This window comes from Castor canadensis, chromosome 3 (assembly GCF_047511655.1).
Source record: "Castor canadensis chromosome 3, mCasCan1.hap1v2, whole genome shotgun sequence".
NCBI lineage: Eukaryota > Metazoa > Chordata > Mammalia > Rodentia > Castoridae > Castor > Castor canadensis.
The window spans coordinates 124,052,418-124,066,928 of record NC_133388.1 but is presented as its reverse complement, the minus strand read 5'-3'; positions in this window follow the sequence as shown (position 1 = coordinate 124,066,928).

The window sequence follows — 14,511 nt, the reverse complement described above, 5'->3', positions numbered from 1 at the left end:
CAACCTGTTCTGATGGAAGACTAGGACTGGGTGCCTAGGACAGCAGCCACTGAACTTCAGTGGAAAAGAAATCAGTCATTGACTTAGGTTTTTCCTATTTTGTCACACACACACACACACACACATCACCTACACCACAAGGTATGCACACACTCTAGGATACAAGGATAAAAATTTATTAGCTGAGAAGCAGACAGATGTAAAGTCACCTAGATCTGATGGTAGCAGAGTGTTCAAGCCATGTGGAGCTGGAAAGGATGCAGAATGAACAGTTCAGTTTTCAGAGATGCAGAGACACAGTGGGAAAGCCTTGGTCCAGAAAAACTCAGGGCTCAGCCTCTATTCTTAGCAGTTCTTCTACTAAGGTAAGCCACATCCACTGAACCAGCTTTTGACTGAGCTACTAGTAAGGAAAAAGCAGGCATCTCAGAACATCAAGAGGTATCTACAGTGTTATAGTTTCATATACTTTTTTTGTGCCCTCCCAAAGAAGCTACAGAACCACATGCTGATGCTAGTGAAGGTGGAAAGTTCTGTAGGTACAATCTCCAGTCATTTAATTTGATACATTTGTCCAGTGGATAAGTGGCTGAGGGGGAGGGCGGGTGGGTGAGACAGTCATGCTAAAAAATTTAAAGTTTAGATTTCATTCTGATATTTCTAGAGCTACCTGCAAGGGGGAACAGCATAACTCTTCTCATACCTTGTGATGTTATAACAATTGACCACTTCCTTTATATAAATGTACTATTTAAACCAAAAGTAGGTTTTCATACATAGGCCAGAATTTTAGAAAATAAAATAAAACCTTCTGAATTTCTCATGCATATGTAGATTCAAATTAGATATGTAGGATAAATATTGTGGGCCAGACACTCTACAAATTATTTTCTGAGCATATGCTCCCTTGCAGAAAGGTGGATGCAGATGGCAGTACATAAATTCAACTCTTGTTGACTTACTCTGAGTTGAGGCTTGAACTGCCCACAAATTTCTTTTGAATGACTTTCACTGCGATTCATGGAAAGGACAGGCTCCCCAAACTTTCTGTTTTTATATGCTTACAACTTGCAACCCTGACTCACTTTTTTTGCATGAAAGCACAGAGTTTTTCCCTTTTTTTTTCTTTCTTTTTTTTTTCTAGGGGAGTCTTAGACCTGTGGACCTATTTATTCATCACCTCAAATAGCTGCTACCACTCTTTTTTAAGATAGAAAAAATGTTTGCTTCAAGTCTTATTTTTATACTAACCTCAAAGAATTTTCTTTTGTTAGCGTAGGCAGAGGCAAATAGACATCTGCTGACTGAGTGGCAACAGAACTGTTCAGAAGAATGAAAGAACCATCCAGATGTTCTTAGCAAAAAGTAATAAGAGAATAAGTTTTCATGTTTTACCTTCTAGCCAACTGTATACTTTAACTCACCTTCCTTATAACACAGTCTGGTTGGGCTATTCAATAAATATCTGAGTCAGAAAATTTAAACTCTTAGTTTTTAAACAGTATTGTTTTATTCATTTGTTTTTGTTGTGGTAGTAGTGGTGATAGTGATAGCAATTTGGGTTTTTTTGGAGGGGCAGGGGGCTTGGTGATTTTGGAGTTCTACAAAAGGTTCCACAGGATTATTATAGAAATTGCTGTTTGAAGCTCTCTTAATGTGAAAAGAAGTGGTTATGAATAAGGATGTAACAGTCACTATCAATTTTTCTCAAGCTGTTCCATGCCTGTTTATCCTTTTGCTGTATGTGATGACACGCATTGCAGTCTATGTGAAAATGTCCCATAGACTAGTAGAGAAAGCTTAATAATTTATTTGCAGTCCATCTTCCTCTAGACAAGTGCATGCCGTGTATTTGCTGAGCTGTGTAACCAGCTCTTAGGGCAAGCACACAGTTGGCTGTAAATGGTTCTCCCTGATATCCTTCCATTTTTCATGATATTGATATTTAGCCCCTGAATGCTTCTTTTGCATTTTCAAAACAAAACAGAAGTGAAGAATCAGTTATGTGTTGTTGGAAAGAAATGTCATGACCTTGATTATAATTGTTGCTTTTAAATGGGAAATTATAGAAGTGAAATTCATCAGGATAAGATCCAACACATAATACATTTAATTTAGAAGGGCATTCTCTGTTTTATGGGTAAATTCCCAGAGTCTTTGTGCTTAAATTGATAGGGAATTCTTCAGTCATTCATGTGCTGGGATCATGCTTTGATCTTGTGCTGGGAGTATACTGAGGGTTCCTGGTATTAGATGAAAGGAAAATGCATTTATCAAAGAACCTAAATAAATCTGACCTTGAATAAAAGTTAAGAAATTACTGGACCCATCAAAGTGTTTTGTCATCTTATGTTTCTTACAATCTCCATTTCTACTTATAAGCACCTTGGAATTTATCATTGTGATGATCTTTTGCTCTAATGTGTAATACAGTGAAACTAAATGGATGCTTACCCACTGGATTTTTGTTTGGGAACTACTCAACTAACCACCACTCATATTAAGGCCTATTTAATCTGGTCTTGGAGCATAGACTCTGAGGGCTATTTTATGGGCTCTATGTCTTTCCCATCATCATCTTTACCTTCTTTTTTGCCTTCCTGAATCAATAATCTCTGAACTGCTTAAAGAGCATAATATCTGCCTGTGGGAAATCCAACAGAGTCTCTGGAAGACAAAACCAGAAAAAAACTGAAAGAATTGCCTAAGCATATAAAATTACTTCATAGAATGTTCTGATTAGAATCACCTTGGTTTTATTCAGACCCGTGGCTAGTGCTTATTTTTGGGGCTCAAAGGAATTATTTGGCAGAATAAAATTGCATCCGTTCTCCCACCTATTTTCTGCAGAGATTTCACACACTGACTTAATTTAATATCATGCCACACTGAGAAGCATGATGTTTGAAACTCCTCCACAATGTCTGTACTGAGGACTGAAAACCAAGGGGCCAGTGTTTTCTGAGCTGCAAAATATTTTATACTTTTATAGTCAGCTTTAGGGAATTTCAGAATCACATTTTTATATTCTGAATCTCCTTATGTGAATCACCTGAAGGTGACATTGATGTCCTCTTTTAGGGAGAGGAATTCCTCAAGTATGACTTGACATGTGGTTCCTGTAGTCAAATGTGCACCCACACAAGGAGTTTTCGTCAAAAGGGACTTTGCTTCCAGTTCCTAGTACCATGTATTTATATTCTACAGAACATTTGGATCTTCTTGATCATGGAATTAAAAGAAAAAAACTGTAATAATCTGAGAATTAATCTAGAAGGTACACGCACAGGAAATTAATGTAAGTCAACTCCTTGTAGCTATCCTGATCTCAACTAGCAAAAACCCTTGGTCCTTCCTATTATGGCTTATTCTCTCTCTTCAACAAAATTAGAGATAAGGGCAAAGTAGTTTCTGCTGGGTATGGAGGGGATGGGGGGACAGGGAGGGGACAGAATGGGTGGTAAGGGAGGGGGTGGGGGGGACAGGGAGGAGGGGCAGTGGGGGAGGAGTAGTTTCTGCTGGGTGTAGAGGGGGTGGGGGCAGGGGGGAGAAATGACCCAAGCGTTGTATGCACATATGAATAATAAAAACAATAATAAAAAAAAAAAGAAACTTCAAAAAAAAAAGGGATCTGAAAGACACATGGCCCATCTTCTGGCTACGTACTCCCGTAGCCATAAGAAACTCTACCCAAAGGTGGTTCTGTCTAGGCCACCTGGGTCCTTGACAAGAGCCCTGCAGAGCCTGCTCAGAGTACATGGAGCCATTTCACTTCTATTCATGAGGGGAAACAACTGTAACCCAACCAAGCTGTTTACAGTTGGTATTTTGAGGGTACAGTAGAGAACAGTGTGAAAACGCACATTGGTCTAGTTAAAGCTGCTAGCAAGGACCCACATGAGCTTAGAGAGTGGTATGGATGGTGCAGAAAATGTTACCAATCTGATGTGAAAAAAATGAAGTATACAAGAAGACATGAATGAAAAGGTGAAAGAAAAGAAGGGAAAATTCAAAATACTAGGAAAATGTAGTAAACTGTTTTATTTTGGAAAATAAAAACTTTTGCTTACATAACACCCCCTTCCTCCCGCCAAATTCCACAAGACTGTGAAGGGTTGAGATTTTATGCTTTTTATACCCAGTAAGTTAACTTGCAACTTCCATGTATCCTACAATATTGTTATTCATGGCACAGCAGACGTATGAGCTTTACCTATGGCTCCTCCTGCCCCTGGGGTCCCTTTGCACACACAGTGAATTTACATCACAGCTGAGGAATCTTGAGCTAGGAAACTCAAACCTTTTATCAAGCCAACTTTCCCAATCTTTGTCCCAGAGGGACACATTATTCTTATTATATTGGGCATAGAACAAATTTGCCCTCTGCTCCAGGGTAAGCACTATCTTTTTAAAGACAAAAAAAAAATAAAGTCTACTTCAAAATAAGGGAAGTGTTCCTTTTTTTATCTTTGTCACTGCCATCTTCTCCACTGCTACCCTAACATCAAGTAATTCTGAAAAGTCTTCCTTGTGGGCTGATACTCAGCAAAAATATATAAGTCATGAATCTTGAAAATTTTTAGTTCTTCCAACTTTGACATTTTTTCTAAGCCCTTGTCTTTTTGTAGACCAACCCGGTAACCTCCTGCTCCCCAGTGTGGAATATATGACAGGCTTCTTATTTCAAGAAAATTAAATCTCACATGTATTACATCAGCATGTTCACTCATAATTACTTGGGTTATTATCAAAGATTACATTTTTTTCTATACAACATGTTAATTTCATAATAATGGTAGAATGTGTGTATTTTCAAATTACTCATAGACACATTTATGCAGTGTAGAAAAAGCAAGTGTCATTCTTTTCTCAAACTGTACATTTGAACAGTACCATAATTGAATTAACTCTTTCTTTAATGAAGTTGGATTATTCAGGAGTGGTGAAATCTTGAAGTACACTTCCTGAAGCAGAAGTAGGATAGATGTATCAAAAAAGGTTTTCATGTCCTTATTTTGAAGCATATCCCATTAGCAACAGGAAGATTATGAATCAATTCAACAATTAGACCTGGTAGCAGGATCACTAAAAATGTTTAGTTACTTTCTGATGAATGATGCTTTCTGAAACCAGACATTACCAGTTGGGGGTGGTGTTAAGCTTAGTTATCTAGCTCACATAAATTAATGTATTATGCCAGCTGGACAGAAAAGATGATTACTTTATTCTTATTTCCATCAAAAATGTTACATTGCTCCTAGGCTTTAGAACTTAAGATATTCACTTGAAAGAAAAAGGCAATGTGAATTAAAACCAACACATAGGAAGTATTATAAGCCAAAAAGAAATCCTTCTTCTTGTTTGCCATTTTTTACTTATTCTCACATCAAACACTAAACAGCAGTCCTCCCTCTTTTTCACTCAAACCAGCCAATTTATTGAACATATGCATGGGTCAAGAAAGTACAGCTCATGTTCTTTGTTAGTGGATGATATAATAAAGTTGACTATTTGGGGGAATTTTGAAAGAATTTTTGAAAATGTCTCATGTCAAAGTTGCTGAAAGGCAGAGGCTCTGCTTATTTTGTTCACTTCTGTTTACTCAGTAATTGGGATGTAACAGGAACAAATTTTGCTAAATGAACTAATGTAGTGAAATATTTTATGTCAATGGAATTCTATAGAGAATATATTTTAAAGGTATCTTTTTAATAAATAAACCTCTCCATCTGAAACTGGAGAAATTGTTTGGAAACTACTCCAAATAATCCAAATGATTCCGTGTTTCCCCAAATGTATAGCACTATAGTTTGAATAGCCCTATTTTTTATAGTGCATTACAATGGAAACACTGTAACTGGATTATTATTTCACTCACTTGTCACCTTTGGAGATTTCAAAAGAGTCATTTCAGCCTCACTTGCAAAAAATACTGTGTTGTCATTCTCTCCCTCTGATACATTACTTTATGCTAGATAAAGACGAATCTAACATAGTGCATTAAAACTTAATTTGAAATAATAATTTAACTAATATAAAGACAGAAAGATAATATTTAGTTAATTTTGGCAATAGTTTATTGTAATCGTGATAAATTAAACTTGCTTTAGAACTAGACAAAATTAACTTGATCAACTGCATCTTCAACAGTTACAAATTCCTGTGAAATATGAGTGTCAATATATTTGAACCAGTAGCTACTGAGATATTACAAAAATTGACGTGTTCCCAAATGTTTTACAAAAAAAGGTGGTGAATTGTTTTTCAACACCGACTAATTTGTGTGTTGTTCTTACATTTCTTCAATAAAAGTGAAGTTTATGCATTCCCTCTCAGCACATCTTTTTCTCCTTATAGATGGCTTGATTCAAAACAGAGACCATTTATGTGGATGTGGATGACATAGATGACCTATCATGATGTGAATTCCAACCTGCCTCTGCATTGTCTTCATAAAATTCAAGGAGAGTAGAAAAATAGGTATCTATATTATTTAAATTACTGGACAGAACTGAAAATACTTATGCATACAGTTTGTGATTCAATCATTTGTTAACTAACTAACAATATTATTTATGCTAACGTATCTCTTAACTTTGAAATAAAGTAGTTTTTCTATGGCCATAAAAAATTTAAATTAAAATACATTAAACTAGGTAACTCATGTATTTGGAAATTATCCACTAACTAAGCTATTTATTTTCAAAAATAAGTAACAGTAGGTATTTTCCAATGGCATCAAATTATGTTCAAAAAGAAATGCCTATAAATATTGATTATATAGTATTGCAAATGTTTATTCTAAAATACTAGAATAAACAAGAATGAAAATTTCCAACGTTATTACCACAATTATGTAAAAGTGGAGAAAAATGACTGGAAAGAAGTATATCAAAATGTAAACTGGTTGTTTAGACAAATAGAGACATTTTTCTTTTTATTCTACAATTCTTTTGGGTTTTATCTATAATGGAAGTACTTTATAAAAATATACAAGATGAATTTTATTTTAAAAAATCTTTAATTGTTGTTAGCTGTTTTTTAACTTTAATTTCTTCTCATTTTAACTGTTTTTCCCTCTTGTTTTGATCCTTTTGTGAGTTATACTGTTTCCTTTATTATTCTTTTTCATTTGTTTCTCAAAATGCTTTCTGGATCAAAAATCCTGTCATTGTTCTTTTGTCCTCACTGCTTCCTTACCACCTACTTTGGTCCCATCCTAGTTCTTGGTTTCCATCTCTGCCCTTGATGATGCTTCAGTTTGCACCCATAAATAACTTGCTATCTTCTTATTCTGACTCTTCAGGTTTCTTATTGCTAACAATGAAATACTAAATTAATAGCAAACAAATAGCTCATTAGTGATGTGATTTATCATCTTCTAGTTTGCTCTTACAAAGATCTTTTGCAACAATAGTAATCCTGTTGACTCTGTAGCCCTGTGGAATTCTTCCTGTCCATCTACCCCCAAAGGGAACTGACCAGCTTTTGTAGTGTTTTGAAATCAAGGTATGTTATTTTCTCCTCCTTTCCTTCGACCTTTAATCTCACTCACTCTTTCTGCTTCACCTCTCTTTCTTGCATGATGCTGTCAGACCCCTCATCACCTCTCTTTCTTGCATGATGCTGTCAGACCCCTCATCACCTCTCTGTTTTCTGTAAACTTGAATGTTCTCATTAGTGGCTGACCATAGTATTGCAGGAATCCCTTAGTTGAGAAGTCATATGATACTGTATTCTAACTGTGGTCTTTAAAGCAGACATATCTATGCCTAATTCCTTCTTTGAGACATTGATTAAATGACTAATTTTCTTTCAGCTTTGATCCTTCCTCATTTTCAAATAGGGGAAATCATGTTTCCACAGGGTATGTGAGCATCAAGTCAAAGGTAGTGAGGGGAAGTGTTTTGTAAGCTTTATAGTATTTCCTATCCCTGCTCCTTTGCCATCTATCCCTTTTCTTTCACTCCTATGCTCTTCACTGACAAACCCTCTGTTCAAGCTAAAATGAAGAGTATGTGTTTATCTGAAAATGCCACAGTCTTTCTGATGTTGGGCCTTCTTGGAATATTATCAGTCCTTTCTCAACCTGCCATTTTTTTTCTCATCTTTCAAATCTTAATGGTATATCCAAAATTCTTCTCAAACTTTTCCTTGAAATCCTACCCCACCCACAGCTGGGGGAATTTCCTCTATTCCTGCTCCTGACCTTTATGCTTTCTTCATAATTCTTTTCTCATGATTTTTTTACCTATCTTTTCAGTTCACTAGGCCATGATTTTTTTTGAAGTGCCTTATCTCCATAACCCAGTGTCTAATCAAGTATCCAGTGGGCTGCTCACATTACATGAATGAATGAATATCAATGAAATTATTTGTGGCAAAAGATTTAATCTTATCTTTAAATAAGTACATTAATTCAAAATACAGGAACAATGAATTAATTAATCTTCCTCTGTAGAGGTATGACACATTTACAGTCAACTGGCTCATTCTGGAGTCAATGAAAAGACTGCCATACTATATATGGTCATTTCTTGTCCTGAAACAGTATCTCACTGGTACGTTGTGAGGAAAGATTTTAGATTTCATGGATGTAATTGAGTTAGGTGACAGAGGAAGAGAAGAAATATCAGCTAAATGTTAAACAATTAATATGAAATGTATGTAGTTCCAAAAGTGGAATAACTTAACGAAAACATAGTAAACTTGCAGAAAGGAAGCCCAAATGATTACTGTTCACTTCCACAGTTCCCTGAATTGAATTCACATTGAGCTAAGCTATCTGAATTAGAAGCAGCTGTATAATCCAAATATCGTACAGCATACAGAATCAGATTGAGTACTTGAGTGTCTGCACCCTAGGAAATTGATTTGAGGACTATGTCAATCACTTCTGGCACCAAGCTTTCTGAGGGTTGCATTACAACTGCTCTTTTGGTCAGCTGTGACTGCTTCTCCATCCACGCCTATTGTTTTAGATTTATTTACTGCACTGTCAATCATAAATTATGGACTTTTTTCTATACCATCTGGAAACTCTGGTATTGTGGTTTGGGTCACTTTTGATTACTTTCTCTTATTCTCAGCTACTGCTAAGACTGATGTATCTTGAATTATGAAAGACTTCCGCCACAAGCTGACCTATTTGTGAGCAACTTTTTAGCATCTACATATGCTTATTTTATCCAACACATAGCTGAATAAAATAAAAAGTGTTTTCTCTGATTCTCCAGGGAATTATTCTTGTGCTTGTGGTTTTGAATTTTTTAAGCTCACAATTTGCCTAATAATTTGTTAACCTACTGTACATTTGTACCATTCTCACAAGGTACAAGATTTAGTATCCTCTTGTTACTGGTGTTAGAATGTAATTTCCCCAATATTCTCATCCAATTTTAACTTCTACCTAGAATACCCCATTATCCATTATGAATCTAAACTTAGAATGCATCAGTTCCTCCCCGCTGCCTAATTGTCTTTAAACAATGAGACGAGCACTTCTTTAACCTCTTTTATTCTGGTGTTCACGGTTTTAACAACTAGAGTTAATTACTATAATACTTTTCTGACAAGCTGGCCGGAAAACAACTCAACAGTATTCTTTCTTGAACCAAAGGATGCTGATGCATACCTGTATGGACAGCATCAGCAGATAACTTTCATTTTACACAGATGGTTCACTGGCAGCCCAGATCAAATCTGAAACTGTAATATCAAGCAGGTTATATCTAGAGAAGCAATTTGAATATTGGAATTTTGTTGCATTTCCCAGGCCACAGCTGCTTGCATCTGACATCTGTTTTAGTTTTTCAAACAGTCAGTGACTTTTTTCCCTCTGGCAATCTCAAGGTTGGGTTTTTGTGGGGCTTTGTTCATATCTACTTGTCTTCCTCATCATCCCTCTGTCAGCAGCATATTAATCCATATCACAGTGCATTAAAGACCCCCCACCTGTTCTCTACTGCTCTTTTAAACATCAAATACTACCTTAATCATCATTAAAAGTGTATCCATTTTCCTTCATTTTTCCATATGCAAGAAACTTCATTAACTCACTGTCAGATTGAAAGGTGAAAAAATGTAGTGTTAGAATTGTCTTTAAAAAAATAATTCACCCATGAGTCTTCAGTAGAAATTAAGAATTCTGAGTGATTTTATCATTATTCAAATATTCTATTAGGCTGCAGATCTGAGGGGTGGATTATTTTCTTCTAAGACAAAACCCCAAGAAACGTGGTCTGACTTGTTCTGAATCTTGATATACCTGAACTATCTTTTCATATTTATGACAAGTGCCTACTCTGACGTCACCAGCTTACATTAGATCACTTCTGTTATGTTGGATATGCAATGCCCCACAAGACATAAAATTACCAAGGCAGCATGGCAATCATTTTATATCCTTTTGTTATCTCACCATAACCTCTTCAAAATGCAGAATGACAGAACCAAAATGTCAAGCAGTAAATCTGAGATTTGAAATGGTAAGAAATTTCAGCCATTGCTTTTTTAAAATGATTTTTTAAATTTACCTATAAACTCCAAAGATGCAGTGTTATTTGTTAACATATTGTCAGATTTCCAGATCATGTAAGAAACAGACCTTACACAAAAGCAAAGAATAATATTAAAAGAGCACTGTGATTTCCTGTTTAAAAGAAGTATAAAAAGCACACAATTTTCTCTTTGTCATTAAGAGGTTGAATGTTAGTCCAGTTGTGCTTCTGCTTTTAAGGAAAAAAAAATAATAAAAGATATTGCTGGCAAGGTGTGATATTACTTTAGATGTTTGCCTGCTATTATTCTCATCTTCCTTTTCCCTCCTATCTATTACACACCTATTTACACAGAAGAGTGATGAAAACTTAAAGTGACTTGTGTTGTTTTGGTCAGAAAGATCCAGAAACAGAGGATTCCTTGACTGTTTCCTTCATGCATTTCTGGTTCTTTTCATTGGACTTTTTAGAGAAAGTTAATAAGGGCATCTGCATTGAAGAATTCTATATATAATAGGTCTTTGAAATATGCCAGGGTGAAAAAGACAAAATGCAATACAATGCAAGTATTGAGGAACTTCCAATAATAAGATTATATTTTAGATTTTCACTCTCAGGAAAAAATGTAGAAAACCAAGAAGACAAATTGGTGGTAGCAGAATTCTGAATATTAAAATGGGATGTTCAAGTCATAAGATATGCAGTAATGTCTACTTTGTGAACAGCAATACCAATTGAAAGAAAATTTTTTGACATGGAGAAAACAAGAAAAGCAAAACTTTTTTTGTTTGTTTGCCTTGTTTCGTTTGGTGCTTACTTAAATAAAGGACTGACAATGTGTAAAAAAGAAAACAAAGACTTGATTACTGGTGATTCTCAAAGGAGCAACAGTAAATGAAAAAGTGAAGTGAGTCAGAGAGACATCAAGGTAACATGCGTTAAAATGCTGCTTAACCTTTTATTAAGATTGCTATGCATAAAACAGTGAATATTGGGCTCATTACATCAACATTACCTTGGCACTTTCCGAGGTCATACCAGTCATCTTTTATTCATATTGTCATTGGGAATGGAAGTTATGCTAATAGAGCTGGGTTAGGCACACCAAAGCAGAAGGAGAGGTGAAACATAAATCCCAGGCATCAGGCTCATCAACAATCCCAACTGCTACGATGAAACTGCACCAAACAAGGGTAGAAGGGCCCACTTCTAAATCTTTGTCCTTCATCCCTCAAATGAACAAATGGCAGCCAAATCGCATGTGGCCTATTCATTTGCCCTCCCATTCACTCATTCATTCATTCATTCATTCATGTCTACTAACAATACATAAATGACCATAATAAGGTGCATCTATACCATATATAGAATTTGATAAACCATATTTTTGGCAGATTGTGTTCACAGCATGTGAAAAACATAAAATACTTTATATAGTTTTAAAAGCATTGAAACCCTCACTCTTCATATGACATACCATTATTTTATTCTCACTCCAGCAACTTAACAATTTCTACATCTCAGATAAATAAAGCTTGAATTATTTTATGATCCTTTCTTCTTTTTCTTATGTTTGATGAATGAGTGATATATCAATCAAAAAGGAGACATGTCAGTGGGTTTCACAAGGGTTTTGTTATTTTCTTTCAGTGTACTTTGCTATACTTAAAAGAGCACACTGTCTATGATAAATAAATATTTTCAAAAGATTTACTTTTAATAAATAATGCAGAAATTTTTCATTTGAACAATAAAACTATTCTTCAAAATGAAGGATTACTGTAAATGACTAATTTTTCAAACATATGGAAACAATTTTTTTCTCACTAAAAACAGAAAGCACTGTATCATCGTATGTGTTTTATCTCATGTGATTATATTTAATTGATTGAGAAAAACAGTTTTTTCCATTGAAAATTTATTATACATTAAAAAATCATCAAATCTGTATTTTAAAATTTGAAACTAAAGACTTAATAACATAGTTTTCAAAGGTACTTTGAACTGAATAACTTGTCCTTTAGAATATTCTTCAGACCAGAATATGTAAACAATATGTGGCATGAATTCATGTTGAAGTTGATGATAAACTTCAATGTGTGTATTGCTCTTATCATTTATAATAAATCTAAATAAAACATCCATAGTCAGGGAATACACACAGAAATAAATACTGATAATGACAAAACCAAGCTTGTCAACAATAGTGTTAAAACCAATGTGCTTAATTAAAAAAGTGAAGTCAATTAAAATCAAAATAACAGTGCAGCATGTACAAATGCTGGAATAATCATTAGGCCTTGCTGAATAATGGAAGAGTATAGAATTTTTTAATGGAACAGCAGGGGTGATACATTACACAAAGCAACAATCTACAACAATATGACAATTGAATTACTTCAACCCCATTAAGCAGGTGCAGAAGAATAATTAACATGAATTTTTCTAATGAAAAGGAAAAAATAAAACTTTTTCTCTAATAACACTAAAGTTTATACCTCTAGCCCGCTTTGCAGTAAAAATGATAACCTATGACAGCACAAAGCTATAATTTTTTAAAGAAAAAACAGATTTAATAAACAAGGAAGATTTTTGTTTATTTCCTATATAAATTGAAAAATATAGGAAAAATTTGGGGGCTCTTATGGTAAAATAATAATCTTTTAAATGTACTTTACCTGTGTGCATTCCTTTTTGAATTTTAGGGCTTAAAAATAAAATAATAAAGGATTTGCAGTAGTTTCTCACTGTCTAATCTAATTCAAATATAAAAGGCATTCCATAAAGCCCTAGGCAATACTTATTATCTTATTTCCAGCTCAAATTCAAAACAAATTGTGACCTCCAGTTTAGAGTGAAGAGAGTCTGCTCACTAAAATGCCAATAGAAATGAAAGCAACTTCACATTTCCTCACTGAGGGCAGGGAGTTTAAGATCTCTTTGCTACTTTTCCTGACAAAAATATCATCATGTTTTAAAAGAGCTATGATAGAAATCTTACTCTTTTATTTAGTTCTTGTGGGAATCATTTAATTTATACTGAGATAATGGCTAAATACTTAAAGGAAGGAAAAGGTAATTGTTTGCCCTTATTTGAGGTCTTTTATATTTAGGTGTGAGGTCTCTTTAATCCCTATTTGTCTTTTGAGGAAGTTTTACTTCCCTCATTTTAAAAACTAAAAGAGCTGCCAAACTATTCAAGACTCAGTAGGTAGAAAAGTTCTCCTACAAAAGGTCATCTGTAGGGTGAGGGGAAGAACATAAGATACTCACTGATTCTTCTGCTGTAAAATTTTGTTTTTTGGAAAGGAGGTATGGCACTTCTGCCCACAGAAGTGTGCATGCCTGACCATGTGTGATAACTTGTGTTGGTCATCAATTTGTATTTCTAAAATAATTTTCCCCTATTTGCTTACATTGGCCAATGTGAGAAGCAGAATTGCTGAAACAAAGGAAACTTGAAAAAATTGAAAAAAAAATTTAATTTGGCCTTTTTTTTAACTAAGAGAAACAAATATTCTCATAGGAAACCTTCAATTTCTAGTTACTATAAACTCTCAATTATCCAAAATCTGAGGTTTGAATTGGTATAGTGTCAAGGGATTTTGTACATGAGGAAGTTATACCCTTAATATAAGAAATGAAATCAAATATTGTTCCATGAGATTTTGAACTGAAAGTACAGAGTATGGACTCTCTAGTTAGGCTTTTAGTCAAAATGCCTTTTTTCATATCTTAACCCACAGCTCAGCAAAAGTTAAAGGTTGTAGGTAACTAGAAAGGGCTATACCTTCTCAATTCGTGAAAAATTGTATAAAATGGAGATAGAACATTGCTTAAAAGATCATCTTTATTGATACCAGACTAGCAAAAATCTAATGGATCTAACATAAGAACAAATAGCATATTTTTAAAATAAAAAATTAACATTCAAAATGCATTTTAACTTTTTAAATACAAGTGTAAAAATAGATAAAAGCATAAATTAGTGTTTATAAGAACTCAAATATGT